The 13,490-nt window shown below is 46.3% G+C and overlaps 1 pseudogene; it reads right to left on the bottom strand.

Moving 5' to 3' along the window:
• Window positions 1-2,517: 2,517 nt before the first annotated feature.
• Window positions 2,518-5,714, bottom strand: LOC125759508 (uncharacterized; annotated as a pseudogene).
• Window positions 5,715-13,490: the final 7,776 nt, after the last annotated feature.

The raw sequence follows: 13,490 nt of genomic DNA, 5'->3' as shown, positions 1-13,490 counted from the left end.
TGACCCCCGCGCGCACATTCGCACTGAAAGCACACCACGTGTTTACAGCAAAAAAAAAAAGAAAAATGTGCTCAAGGTCACGAGGCGCACGTGACGTACCTTCTTCCCCTGTGCCACCGCCCCCTGCTTAGCTTCCAGCGCTTTTGTCGTGGCAAGAGACGAAAGAAAGCAATTACAGCGTGCGAATCTTTGTAACTCCGCTCATACTGAACGGATTCTAAAAATTTTTGTGGCGGTTGATTCGTGAGGCAATAAGTTCTTTTTAGTGAAATCATTCCATGGCTACTTGGAAAAGTACGTGTTGCAGGGCTCCTTTGAGTAGAACGTCAACTACCTTGCCAGTGTCCGTGTCCGTGTGGCTCATTGATGTGACAGTCACTCGGGTGGAAGTGCTTTTCACAAAGCTGAAATCAGACAGAATGTTACATGTAAATTAACGACAGCAATACCGGGAAGTCCTCGCAATTATGCAACCACATAGGAACTATGAGAGCAAAGTGAACGGAAAGAAAAGGCACACTTCCTTACCACTGTGTACTTTGATAGCGCAAAATCCTTACGCGGCACGGCACGCATCCGCGTTGCCCTTTCAGCGGCGTTGGCGGGAAACCTGTACATGCAAATGTTGGGTGCCCCCCCACATAATTAGAATTGCAATTGGGCACACAACAACATCCAGGCATACTGCTTGGGTTGTTAATGCATGCTGTGGTAGTAATACTGAGTTGAAGTTGCGTGACGGTGACGGTAGGGTGGCTAGGATGAGCCGTCACCCTAGTGTGGTGGCTAGATGGGGAGGTGGCGCGAGCGTGGCGCAAAAGGCGATCCGCCGTTCCATGACACGTAGCAGTGGTGCTGCGGCTCGTAGTAAGACGCCTCTCCACCGCGGCCTTCTATCTACTGCGTACACGGCGCTCATTTCATTATTGGCTGCTCGTTTTGAAATGAGCACGTCAATACATCTAAGATTTCAAAACCGTTCTGATGCGGTACAAGCAAGGAGGTTAAAAAAAATTGTTGGAGTGGCGATTATTGCGCAAGAGTGAAGCCGTGCCCACCCAAAGATGGCGGCTGCGCCCACCATCTTACTAGGGGCACGAAAAACCATCAGCGTTTGGCGAAGGAAAGCGAGCGTTTTACTCACACGCCAGACGAGTTTAATATGGCAACTTTTACGGGTCAGATACTGCTCCAAGTGTGCCTTTGCATTACCAGTTTTCGTAAATAAGCTTCAAAGTCATGGCAAATTTTATTGGAGATCAATCGCCAATACTCCTCTCAATGGGTTACTTTTGTTGCCAACAACGGCCTTTTATTTTATAATTAACGCAGTATTTACACTAACAGATCAAAGTCGTTTGATCCCTAAGTAGGCACCACCAGAAAAGGGCATGTTTCCGAGCTCTTTGGTGGGCAAAAGCTGGCTTCACTTTTGCTGGCAAGGCGTTGCGACAGCTTCCACTCCAGAATTTTTTTTAAACCTCCTTGGGTACAAGTATCCGATACTTGCGTTATGGTCCCTGTAATCTTATAATAATTTATTTCACTGCACTCCTTGCTTTTTGGAACCGGTAGCCTGTCGTCCTAGTGTGCGCTGTGCGACTGAAGTTCATACCCGCACTCGCTAAAATTGTAGCTGGGCTAAGGTGTAAGACTATTGCCGAGATATTGCAAACGTTTGATGGCCGCTGCTTGTGTCAACACGACATCGCTTTTATTCACTACACGCGGACCTCAGAGAGGAAAATTTATTTTGCATGCCAGAATAATTTACAATAACATATTCAAATCTGAGCAACATACACGAAGCCAAAAAGAAGCAAGAAAACGCATTCCACATGCACAAATAAAACAATTTAAAAACAGAACATATTGCGAAATCTAACACAAACAGAATATACAATAAAATAATATAATAATATCTGGGGTTTAACGTCCCAAAACCACGATATGATTATGAGAGACGCCGTAGTGGAGGGCTCCGGAAATTTCGACCACCTGGGGTTCTTTAACGTGCACCTAAATCTAAGTACACGGGCCTCAAACATTTTCGCCTCCATCGAAAATGTAGCCGCCGCGGCCGGGATGTATATACAATAAAATAAAATATCATCCACAGTTCTATTGAAAAATCACAGAAGTTTTGCCTTAAACAGTGCCATAGTAACGGAATGCAAATACAGATAGTGTGATGTATCTTGCAAAAAAAAAAATGAAGAAAAAGCATCTGCTATTACTCATGAGATTCGTTTGGACACTGGAATGATGTATGAGGAGCAGGTGACGTCAAGACTGGGACCAGTTGTTTTACAAGATGAGACACTACAATCCACAAAGACAACCAATAACAGCATTATAGGAGTGCTGTTTTTGGGCGAGTTGGAAATACATACTTGGAAGGGTAGCGCTAGTAGACACGGTCTAAAGGAAGACACACGGACACACAGACGGAAGCGCTTCCGTCTGTGCGTCTTCCTCTAGTCCATGTCTATTAGCGCTACCCTTCCAAGTACAAATAACAGCATTTTTATCGTGCTATGGCACTGATGCAAAAACTTTCTGCTGAAAAAAATTCAAAATATAAGCACTGAACTTGATTACAATACACGTCTCAATTTCAGCAATTTCATTCGCTTCTGCCTTTCACTTCGTAAAGAATTCTGGCTTTTCACTTGGAAATGAAGCCTAGTCAACACGTACTTGATTACCTTGTTGGCGAGAATTGTGTTGTGCTCGGCACATCCAACAAGAGTCAGCTTTGCGAGCTGAAGGAATGACACGAACTCCAGGCTATCGCTGTTCTCCTGCTTTAAACTAAAGCAGCATGTAAATGTGTTTTCAAGTGTTGTCACAAGTGCATTCAGCTGCTCTGATGGGTGCTTTAGTGAGAGATGCTGTTGCTGGAGGTGACCCATCCTTTTCTTTAAGCAACTGTCGGCAACAATCCGTGCACTTAATGCTGGCAGTACTTCGTCTTGCCACATAGCCAGCCATGTAATATATGAGCCTCGAGTCGCTGGCTTGCACAGCCATCGAAATGTGGCCAGGGAGGTCACAACCATTTAGCACGTCATGAGCCTCAGAAAGATTGCCTATGTCAAGAAGCTCATCGACTCTTTGCTGAGGAGTATTGTTGGCATCATCAGTTCCTACCAAGTTTCTCAAGAATACTGAAGACACATTTCCATGTGTAGGTGACTTAATGAGGTTTTGGAAACTTAGTGTGTTTACTGAGATTAAAAACTGGCTTGGAGTAGGGTGGTCATTACACCCTGACATTTGTTGCACAATCCCAAAAAGCCTTTCAATTGAGTCTTGGCACAACTGGGGTAATGGTAGTTAAGCTTGGTAACTACATAATCCAACAAATGCAGTGTGTTGCAAGAGTGGCCCGAAGGCCTTGAGCTGTGCTCTGGCTTAGGTAGCCTTCGGATGTAGCTGCTTCTTCCCACTCATCCAAATATTCCAAGAAGCTTTCAATAGAACCATGATGAGTGTTTCCTGGCCTCAGAGCGCCTGAACTGCATCTCGATATCGTGGCCTCGATTATTCTTCGCATTCTTTCGATAAAGACGGAAGTGGCAGTTGCGTCACCATACCTACTTTGTATTTCATTCTTGTACAAGAATAAACCTCTGAGCACTTCATCACTGAACAACCGGAAAGCAATATTGACTCTCATGCTCTCGAAGCAATTGGGTCGCACAACTGACTGGTTCATGTGTGGCATTGCTTTAAGTGCGGTGTCATGCGTGTCGTCGCACCTTCTAGCACAATCTATATGGGCTACACTAGCACATCCTTCTGGCAGATTGAAGTCTTTGCGCATGAAACCATTCCGCACACATTTGAGAAGGTGGGGGAGGTCGGAAATGAAGTAAACAAAACGTTCAGCATCATTTGGGTGCTACCTCCTGCACACTGCCTTGCCCTTTTTTCCACACACACCAAACGAATGCCACATGCTCCTGTTCCAGGCAGCCCCATCACATGTTATAAAATCTACATATAGTCCAGCGTTCTCACATAATAGCACAGCTTCAAGTATGATCTTGGAAAGTATATCTGCTTGTACATTGCTATGTGAAGCAAACACACCAACAATTTGGTGCCACTTGCCACTAAACGGTTGAAACATCACCACAAGACCATGGTCACAAGTGAGCATGCGCTGGTCTTCAGGTGTGAATTCACCGAGATCCACAAAGCCTTCAATTTTCCCATTTGATGCAAGGCTGAGATTTTCGGAGAGCTTCAATTCTTCAAACAGTGCAGCAACACGAAGACAGAATGAAAGAAACAACGGGACGGGCGCTGACTCGCAACTGAGAAGTTTATTCGAAAAAACAGATACTTAAGTCCAGAAAGACACGTGACATTGACAACCGAAAACCAGAGTGATAGCCTAACTAGATCATGTATATGCCACATGGTTGCCACCAACATGCACGTGAGAAACGTCTAGTCACCAAATGATGCCCGCAGATAGCTCTGTTCACTTTGTGACAATGACACTGAAGGATGGCTAATGCACGAATCTTTTTCTTTACAAATGTGATATGCTTCGATGATTTCCCTGTTGAGTTGATTCTTATGACGGTGAATGATTGTACACTCTTCAAAGCAGGGCTCACCATCACATGCATTGCAATGCGCCCCGATATGTGACAATCTATCAGACCGACATTAATCCAGCGCCCCATCTGCCCTATTTACTTCCTACATGACATTGGCAAATCATATACGACCCCCATCTTGCACGGAACAAACGCAGCCCTATGCTTGACGCCACACACGCCGGAAGCCCCCTTTGTGTTCTCCAATTTTCTCTGGACAGAAGCGCAGATGCTAGTTTGGCTATCACTCTGGTTTTTTGTTGTCAATGCCGCGTGTCTTTCTGTACTTAAGTATCTGTTTTTTTCTAATAAACTTCTCAGTTGCGAGTCAGCGCCTGTCCCGTTGTTTCTTTCATTCTGTCCTCGTGCTGTTGCGCTGTTTTTATAATGAATGCAAACCAACTTGCCCAAATTTCCGTTCCATCAAACAGAAGTCTGCCATGGCATTTCAAAGGGTCCATTGTTTTGGTTTTCTCTTTTACAGCAGCCAACAACTTGCTGCTCAGTCCAAATCCACTTCTGTACTTTCTCAGGAAACAACGAAGGGATATACGAGAGGGCAGAACCATGATTTTGTGCTTTCTTATATGTTTGTAGAGCCGGGAGCTCTTCATGCACATAACTGCACATTCCAATACCCATTTCATCCCTTTCGTGCTTTTGCGCTTGCATGCTGCCAGACATGCTGTGACCTGTTGCTGCTGCTTTACAGGCAGAGCTTGTACTGCTTTCTCAAAGATTTTCGAGTCGATCTGCACATTTTTTTCCATTTAGGCTCGGGATCACAGACTTTCCTTTGAGGATTGTGAGCCTGCTTCTTTTCAGTTACACAGTTCGAAGCTTTAGCTTGTATGACACTGTCCGACCAGGAGTATTACCTGTCCTTCTGTAGGAAGCCTGATTCTGCAGGAGCTTCCTGAGATACTTGCACTGTGCACATGCCTGCTTTGCTGACTGTGCAACACCGAAGCAAGAAGCACTGAATACTTTGCCACCATGTGTCTTCTCTCTGCGCTTCTGGTTGGGGCTGAACTCACCTTCTCCAAATCCTTTGCATGGGATGAGCTTGTCAACATGCCGAAGCAGATCTTCCGCCATTGCCACGTCATTGATCTCAAGTGAATTTACTTTTGTGGCTTGCACGAAAATGTTTGCGTGAATTGAACTGTCATTCGCAACGAACAATACCACTTTTTCACAATATAAGCTTTCGCGATACTGTGAAGGCTGTGACATAGCCCACCCCACCAATCGGCTGCCGCGTCCAGTAAGCACTGGGCAATCGGCAGTTCCCCACATCAGGCAGCACTGGCTGCGCTGGGAAGTTGACTTTGGGCGACGTGCTTCTTTCTTCTAAAACGTCTACCTCGTCAGCACACGCGGCGTTACTTGCCTCGTGCCTGGGAGACGTCACAGGAAGGCCACAAGTCGACGTTTTCGACTTTCTTTTCTGGGGTGCCTTCTTTGACAAATACTGAGGGAGGTTGGGGAACACAGTCGGAATCTCATCGCTTGCCAGCACAGGTCGATCGCGAGGAATCATCACTGTCACGCCGTTGATCGTGTGCGTAAACGATTGCACAGTATACTGCTCATCAAAATGCAGCTCGCAGATTCTTGAGCTTGCGTCGAGGACTTGATCTGCACGCGGCACTGCACGCTGTCATGCTTTTACGCGTTCGGGCTCTTTCGGCATGGAAAACAACGACACACGTTGACCAGATCTCCTTGACGAGACGTACCCGGACGAACAGCCGGATGCAAAGCAGTGTGTCTGCGTCGTTTTCTTCTTCTTATCGCCCGAGTCCATAATGTTGGCAGTAACACACGAAAACTTGCAAGAACAATCCACATAGTGTTTTGTAAAACGGCGCGGAGAACGAGCGAAGCACACACGACAGAACGCAGCACAGCACGAATTAAAGCACATGAGCGCTGCGCAGCGACCATCGAACTGCCTGCAGCAACGCCGCCAAGTGTCCGCGGCCGTTTCATGAAGCAAGGCAGCGCTCTCTCTGCCGCCGCTATGGCGCTCACGCCACCTCCCCCTCTAGCCACCATAACCCTAGTGACTAAAGTCCCTAGATTTTTCTTTTTTACTTAAGTACCGACAACTGCCTCCTTTCACGGCCCTCTCTCACGCGCAGCTGGCGTCCGACGCCATTTTCTTCCTAACTTGGAAGTTTTACAAAGCCATGTGCGTCTAAGTACATTAGCCACGCATTTTTCAGCGGACAATATGCTCCCGCGACGCGCCTTTCTCCTCCCGTCAACCCCCTGTCATTAGTGAATGGGGGACGCGTTTCACCAGGTGCCGGAAAAGAGTTAGGAAGAACATGGCTACCGAAAACGAGCGTTACCCAATGAGATTCCTCGCCGGCGCTTCAATGGTTGTCGGTACTTAAGAAAGAACAGGGAAAAATCTAGGGACTTTACTAGTGACAGCTCATTCGCTTGTGACCGCCACCAAAACAATGTGGTTTGAGCGCAATGTTGCCAGAGCACAACACACGCTTTCGGCTATAAACATCTGAAACTATAAACATCTGAAACTATCTGAGTAAGTATTTGTCAACTTGGTTGCTAAAAAAACTACCGCAGTTGTGCCCAAGCATGCGATTGGCCCCGCACAAGTCGACAGCCATAAGCAGTGACAACCCATGTCGCTCTCTCGTCGTTTCAGTCGGCTCCCTCGACCTCCGCTAACCTCCCCTCAATCCACCGCCAATCTCACTGTGGTGACATCAGGAAGGCCTTCTCTCTTCTAGGTGCTGTTGGATCGGGCAGGCCTGAAGGCTCCTCTTTTCCACTGTGAATTTGCGCAGCCTGAACCTCTTTTGTGATGCGGGTCCGGGTCTTCCTGAAGCAATTGCTAACAGTGTCCACTCTTGTTTCTCGCCAGGGCGCTTCAAGCATCTCAACTGCTTGAACAATGTCCACCTTTGTTTGCCGCTGAAGACAAATGTTCAGAAGCAGCTTTTGGATAAGTAATACGCTGGTGCGAACACTTCAGACTACTGTACACTCCCTTTAAATGAAGCTCGACAGGGACAGTGAAGTCTGTTTCATTTATTAGCAGTTTCATTTAAGGGTCATGGCTCCCAAAAAAGCTGTGCAAGGTAGTTTGCTTCGGCTTGATGTGGCACTGCTTCACCAAGTCAGCATTCATCTTGTTTGGGCTGCAACCATGCTAGGGTGGCTAGAATGGCGAGGTGTGATGACCGGCCTCCGGAGGCTGGCCCAAAAGCGCGTTCCTGCCACGCGGTGACGCTGCCGGCGGGGGCGTTGTGCTCTTCTCGCGTCGTCTGCTTGTCTCTGGGCTCAGTTTTACCACTGTAGTATTTTCAATGATGTTGACGTCGAGAAAGTTTATGAAATAATTCAGCGCTATAATTTCACGTGTTATCTGCAAGCGCCGACCATGAAGCCAATACAGAGTGCGGGTTTCACGGCCACTTCTTGCGAGGTGGGCGCGCTAGTCACGCGAATAGCAGTTTAAAGGAATGAATCCCTCCCGCCGACCAGCAGGTGGGAACAACCCTGCGTGTGTCGCTCGCAGATTTGTTATACATTTTCTATTGTAATAGTACTTTAAAGAGCGGAAGTCAATGCAATTTTTATGCAGTGCGGTAGAAGAATGCAATAAAGTACAAGACTACAAGACTGATGGCTTGATACAAGTTTATTCGAAACAGTACATTAAAACATTACATAACACAGGGCGCCTCACTTTTCTGCTCTTCAAACACCGCTGAGGCATATGGGCCGGCATACCTGGGAGAAACACCAAAATGGACGACATGTGAAGTATATGAAATAATCTTTCACAATTGTGATACCCAAGAGGTATGTACCAAAACACAACATACCTCGTGACACAGATCCATCACACACAGCGGAGAACAGGCCATTTGCTGACAATGTTGAGCAGTCAGACACATCTAATCGCTTAAACTCATCGGTCTTTCCAACTCCACAACACACAGAAAGTTTTTCTGCATACACCAGAAACTCTTGGGCCTCTTCCTCACTCAACGGTGCACTGACAGTGAAGGTGACCAGCCAGGAAAATGGTGCAGGAGGGTGAATTTCGCTCTTCAATTTCAAACACAGCTGTCTTGTTGAAGGCAACAGGAGGTACTTTGCTTTTATGATATTCAGCTGTTTGGTAACTCGCTATGTTTTCGGTTTGGAACGTCTGATGTGACCAACACCCCGATGGTAGTCGAAGACCAAAAATGAAGTGTTTCCGAGGTACTTAATCGTTGACTATGTCCAGTTCGTCATGAGGAGTGAGCTGAACCGATTCGCGTGCTGAATCATCAATGTCTTCGCGGCTCTTCTTTGCAGGCACGGAAGAGCATTGTCCCATCTCCTCTTCCTCTCTTTTGGCACAGTTCTCGTTATGTACTTTGGAAGGTTCGGGAAAATTGTTGGGATAGCACTTTCCTTAAGGGCAGGCATATCGCATGGTATGTGGACCTCATTTCCATTCACAACGTGCACGTAGTGTCTCGTGATAAACCTGCAAAAACATAATAAAAAGTGAGCGCAGCCTCTGTAATGAAGACATTTCGGATTTCCAAGCAACGAAACAGTAGGTATGTGCAAGTGTTGCAACGTTAGGTGACACACATCGAGCCGCGGGTCGATGGAGGCGGAATGCAAAATGGGCCCACGTGGAGCAAGATGCCAATGTGAGATCAAGAACAACCGATCATCTGAATTAGTCTGGCTCTTTCCACTGCAGTTCTGCTGTTCATGACCCGTGTGCCACACCGGGCCGTTAAACACGCCAATGTGTTAACTTGTAGAAACCTCAACTTTTCTATATGCTTAAACATGTCCGTATTCCATACGTACCTTGGGTCAAAATGCCTTTTGCAAACTGCAGAATTCTCTTGCAGTGGCTTGTCGGCCCTTGGTATGGCACGTGCCCACTTCTCAAATTTATCCTTACAGGCAGGTGCACGAAAGAGAGAGAGTCTTTCACCGCAGGACTTGTAGCTGCCATCGCACCTGGCACAAAGCACCACCTCTGCGTTTTTTCCCCGTCGACGCCATTCATCAGAGCGGTTCAAAAATCGACGACATCCGCTGACACCATCTCCTTCAAGAAATCGGGAAACGAAAGAAAAACAGGTCGTACTTCACGAACAGCGACAGCTAACTTGTGCTGCTCCGTTACCTACGAGACGAGCAGCACATGCTCACAGTCGGCACATGCCAACAACGCCCCAGACTGTCGCGCCAAATTTCCCCCCAGCAGCGAGAACGCGCAGCGAGGCCTCGCTAGGCAAGAGGCCGCCGCCGTGGTCATCACACCTCCCCATTCTAGCCACCCTACCCATGCTCCAAGCAGCCCACTTTCTGGAAGTACTGCTGCAGTTATTCTACTGCCTGGTTTGCCTTTGTAGTCAGCAGTGGTGGTCATCATTGTCGATCTGCTCTTCAGTGTCATCACCGGTGCCTCCTTCAACTTCATCTGCTAAAGTGTCCTCACAGCAGGTGACAACGTCCTCATCAATAGCTTCGTGATCGTCCATTGTCACATTGCCGCACTTCTCAGCCACCAAAAACAGCATGCGCTTCAGCACTGTTGGCGTACAATTACTGTTGGTTCATGGCCACTTCCTTAGAGAAGTAAACTAGTAAATGATTGTGAACTGCACGAAATTAAGAAAAAGACAACACAAAAGAAGACACACAAAACTGATAGAGCGCAAACTACCAACTGATTTATTTCATGTAGGGCGATACAATATATAGGATCACAAATATCACAAATGTGCAGGCACGATAAATGCAAAATGTGAAGACCCAAACTAAGGCATCTGATTTGTCACACAAGACATTTCAGCACTGTAGAGTGATGTAAATGTGTCACTTACACAGGCGCTACCTCTTCTAATAAAATATGCTTCTAAAGTTTCTCAAGCATGTGGGTTCTTGCTCCTACCCCAATATCATTGTGAGATGAAATTGTGCCTCACAGTTGCAGGCAGCACAGTGTGTGGGCTAATTGGCCATTTCACAGCCACGTGACTGAAGCATCTGTGAATTGTCATAGACGCAACTTCATCCCACAAGTGGGCCAAGATGTGGATGGCTTAAAGGATGTCTAGGGCGTACCCTTCGTCCCTGTCCGTACATAGCATCATCCTTCCCAGGACGTGGCGACGTTAAAACACCCTCAAATTTCATATAACACTCCAATTCATAGACTGGAGCACAACTGTTACATTAGCAGGTAGGAGCTTCAGCTAAATAGAATTCAGATCTCGCATTTAACCATGCACTGGGCAATTGTCCATAATAATCACAACATTTCTGCCTTTTCTGGTAAACTCAACGACCCTCTCCCTCGACCAGGTTTCAAAAATTGCCTGCATCAGCCAGGCCTTGGTATTTGCTTCGGACAATACCAGCAGGCCTTTCACACCTTTAAAAGATCGAGGTCTCTTTGCTTTGCCGATAACCAGAAGCTTCAGTTTTTTGGACCCCTCAACTTTGGCTCCCACCAGTCAGTGGCGCGGTCCATGCTGAACTTTCCTCCTGTGCACTTCTCACCTTTAAAGTTGAGAATCTTCTTGGGAAGAAGCTTATGAAAAAGTGCCATTTCGTCCACATTGAAGATGTCACTGGGCCCATAATCTGAGAGGCCATCTTGGAGCTTCTGCAGCTGCCAGTTAGTGCAAAAATTTTATCCACCCCAGCACTTTCACCTGCTATGGTGCGGAACACAAAGCAGTGGCACTGAATTTGAAGTTTTCGATTCCCATCTCGAGTGCGATGTCTCTCGCCTTCTCCTTAAAAATAGGCCCGGTCACTGGAAGGTTGGAGCTTTGGGCACGCTTGAAGCACAGGAAGAGCGCCTTCTCAGGGTCGGCTAGATGCATCCTTTTCCTATTGGGGCTGAAAGCACCGCTGTTGTATGCCTTCTCAAGCTTGTTGCGATCCTTCAGAATCCTCAAAAGAGTGCATCTTGGGGTGCCTTTTCACAATGGCCATCTTCGACTCCTAGCCACACTTCATGTCTGCACGAACTTTCATTTTGGCATATGAAGACAATGCTTTATGTGGGCCCTTTTTAGTGGTTTCTTCCATATTGCACACAAAGAGCCATGCATGTCAAAAGCGACAAACTAACACTGGACGAACACATAAAGCTCCAAATGGTGTCCACGTGCACGGTGTGACCACGTACTGGATCGGATTGGATTCTGGGTAGCGACAGTAACGATATCAGCATGACGCTCAGTTTCAGTTTTGTTTATCTGTGTTGCTCGCAAACTGGTGTTCCAAGTGTCGAGCAGAACTTAGTACAGATTTTATTGAAAACCAGTTGCTTTTTTTTCGACTGCTTCGTTTGAGAGATGTTTTCATTTATGCAAGTTTCGTTTAGTGAACGTCCACTGTATTAACAGTTCCGCTGTCAAGGAGCTGTATGGGTAATTCGCAGTTAGTGAGTAAATACTGCAGTACAATGTTGGACAACTCGAAGCCTTCAACATGGTGCGCAGTACAATTGTCTATGAATAGACAAATTCTGGGTCCTTGTTTATATGTCATGTTTAAGTGTTCCCATCACATACGAAAAGAGCATTCTGTTTCAACAATTACAGCTTTTGGCAATTGCAGCTGCTAACAAGGAAGAAACATTTGCCTGCCCGGTAAAGCAAAATTACAATGTCTTACCTTCGAACGCACTGTTTTTGTGAAATCCTTTCCTGGAACTGCTCGCAACCATACTTTCTTCTGTGCGTCATCACTTGGGAACAAATACGCGCGTACTGTTGGCCCATTGTCATAGTTTCCACAGCAGTCGGGAACACCAGCCCATGTTGCACAAAGATGCAGTCATTGCGATGCGTTGCAATTCGTGCCAAGCGTTGCATTGTGCATTAACCCTGTAAACATTCTAGACAGAAAAATTTTCAAAAAATAAAGCGGTTATGTTTTTTTCAGCTTGATATTGAATATTTTGCTTTTGAAAAGCATGTCTTGAATGACAAAAAAACTGAAATGTATATTAAGTGAAATTGGCATAACGAAGTTTATTGTCCAATGACCTATTAGTGTTTTTCATGATCCTCAAAATAATGTCATCATCGAGAAACTAGTGAATATGACACGTCGAGTCATCGAAGTAAACTTCGTTATCTGAATAATGAGCACTGGAAGGGCTGTACGATGACGAAAGGCTTTTTTTCTGCGATTATGCACAAGGAATGCACGCATCGCCTTCACTGGACAACATTTTGTAAACACAAGTCGGGAAGAAATGTGAAATGGCAGTTAAAATAAAGAAATTGCCAAGAAAGTGCTGCCATCTGTGCATTCACACAAACTAGCTTGGAAACGAGCGTGTTTCGTGCGAAATGCTCACAGGGAGGTAATATCTGAAGCAAACAAGCCACACTCATTGAAAACGGTTTGGGTACAGTTTGTCAAGGACGAGCTTTGCTCGTCTAAAAGGGTTAAGGGGTCCATACGAGCACACCACAAAAGGAACACTCGCATGGGTACGAACACAGGAAAACTCATGCGCGAAATGAAAATAGCAAGCTTTGCATCCATAACGGTGTTGCATACGTAAGAATGCTGCATTTCGCAATGTGCAAATGCAGCATTCATGCCTGGGCTTGCATCAGGCAGCATCATACCTGGGCCAGCACACAGAGAAAAAACATGTAGTCAGACAGCACAACATAGTGTGCAAGGAAACGAGGGTATGGAAAGGCCTGAAGAACTTTTGAGAGGGTGTTGGCAGTAGCGAGGCAAGTGCACCTACTAGGTTCCGGTGTGCTTTCTTCGCTCGGTAACTTCTGCAAAGAAGAAACAAAAACTGCATAAGCAATTCCAGCTGCCAAT

This window comes from Rhipicephalus sanguineus, chromosome 8 (assembly GCF_013339695.2).
Source record: "Rhipicephalus sanguineus isolate Rsan-2018 chromosome 8, BIME_Rsan_1.4, whole genome shotgun sequence".
In the NCBI taxonomy this organism is placed as follows: domain Eukaryota; kingdom Metazoa; phylum Arthropoda; class Arachnida; order Ixodida; family Ixodidae; genus Rhipicephalus; species Rhipicephalus sanguineus.
The sequence above is the reverse complement of the archived record's forward strand: the minus strand, read 5'-3'. Positions and strand labels throughout refer to the sequence as shown.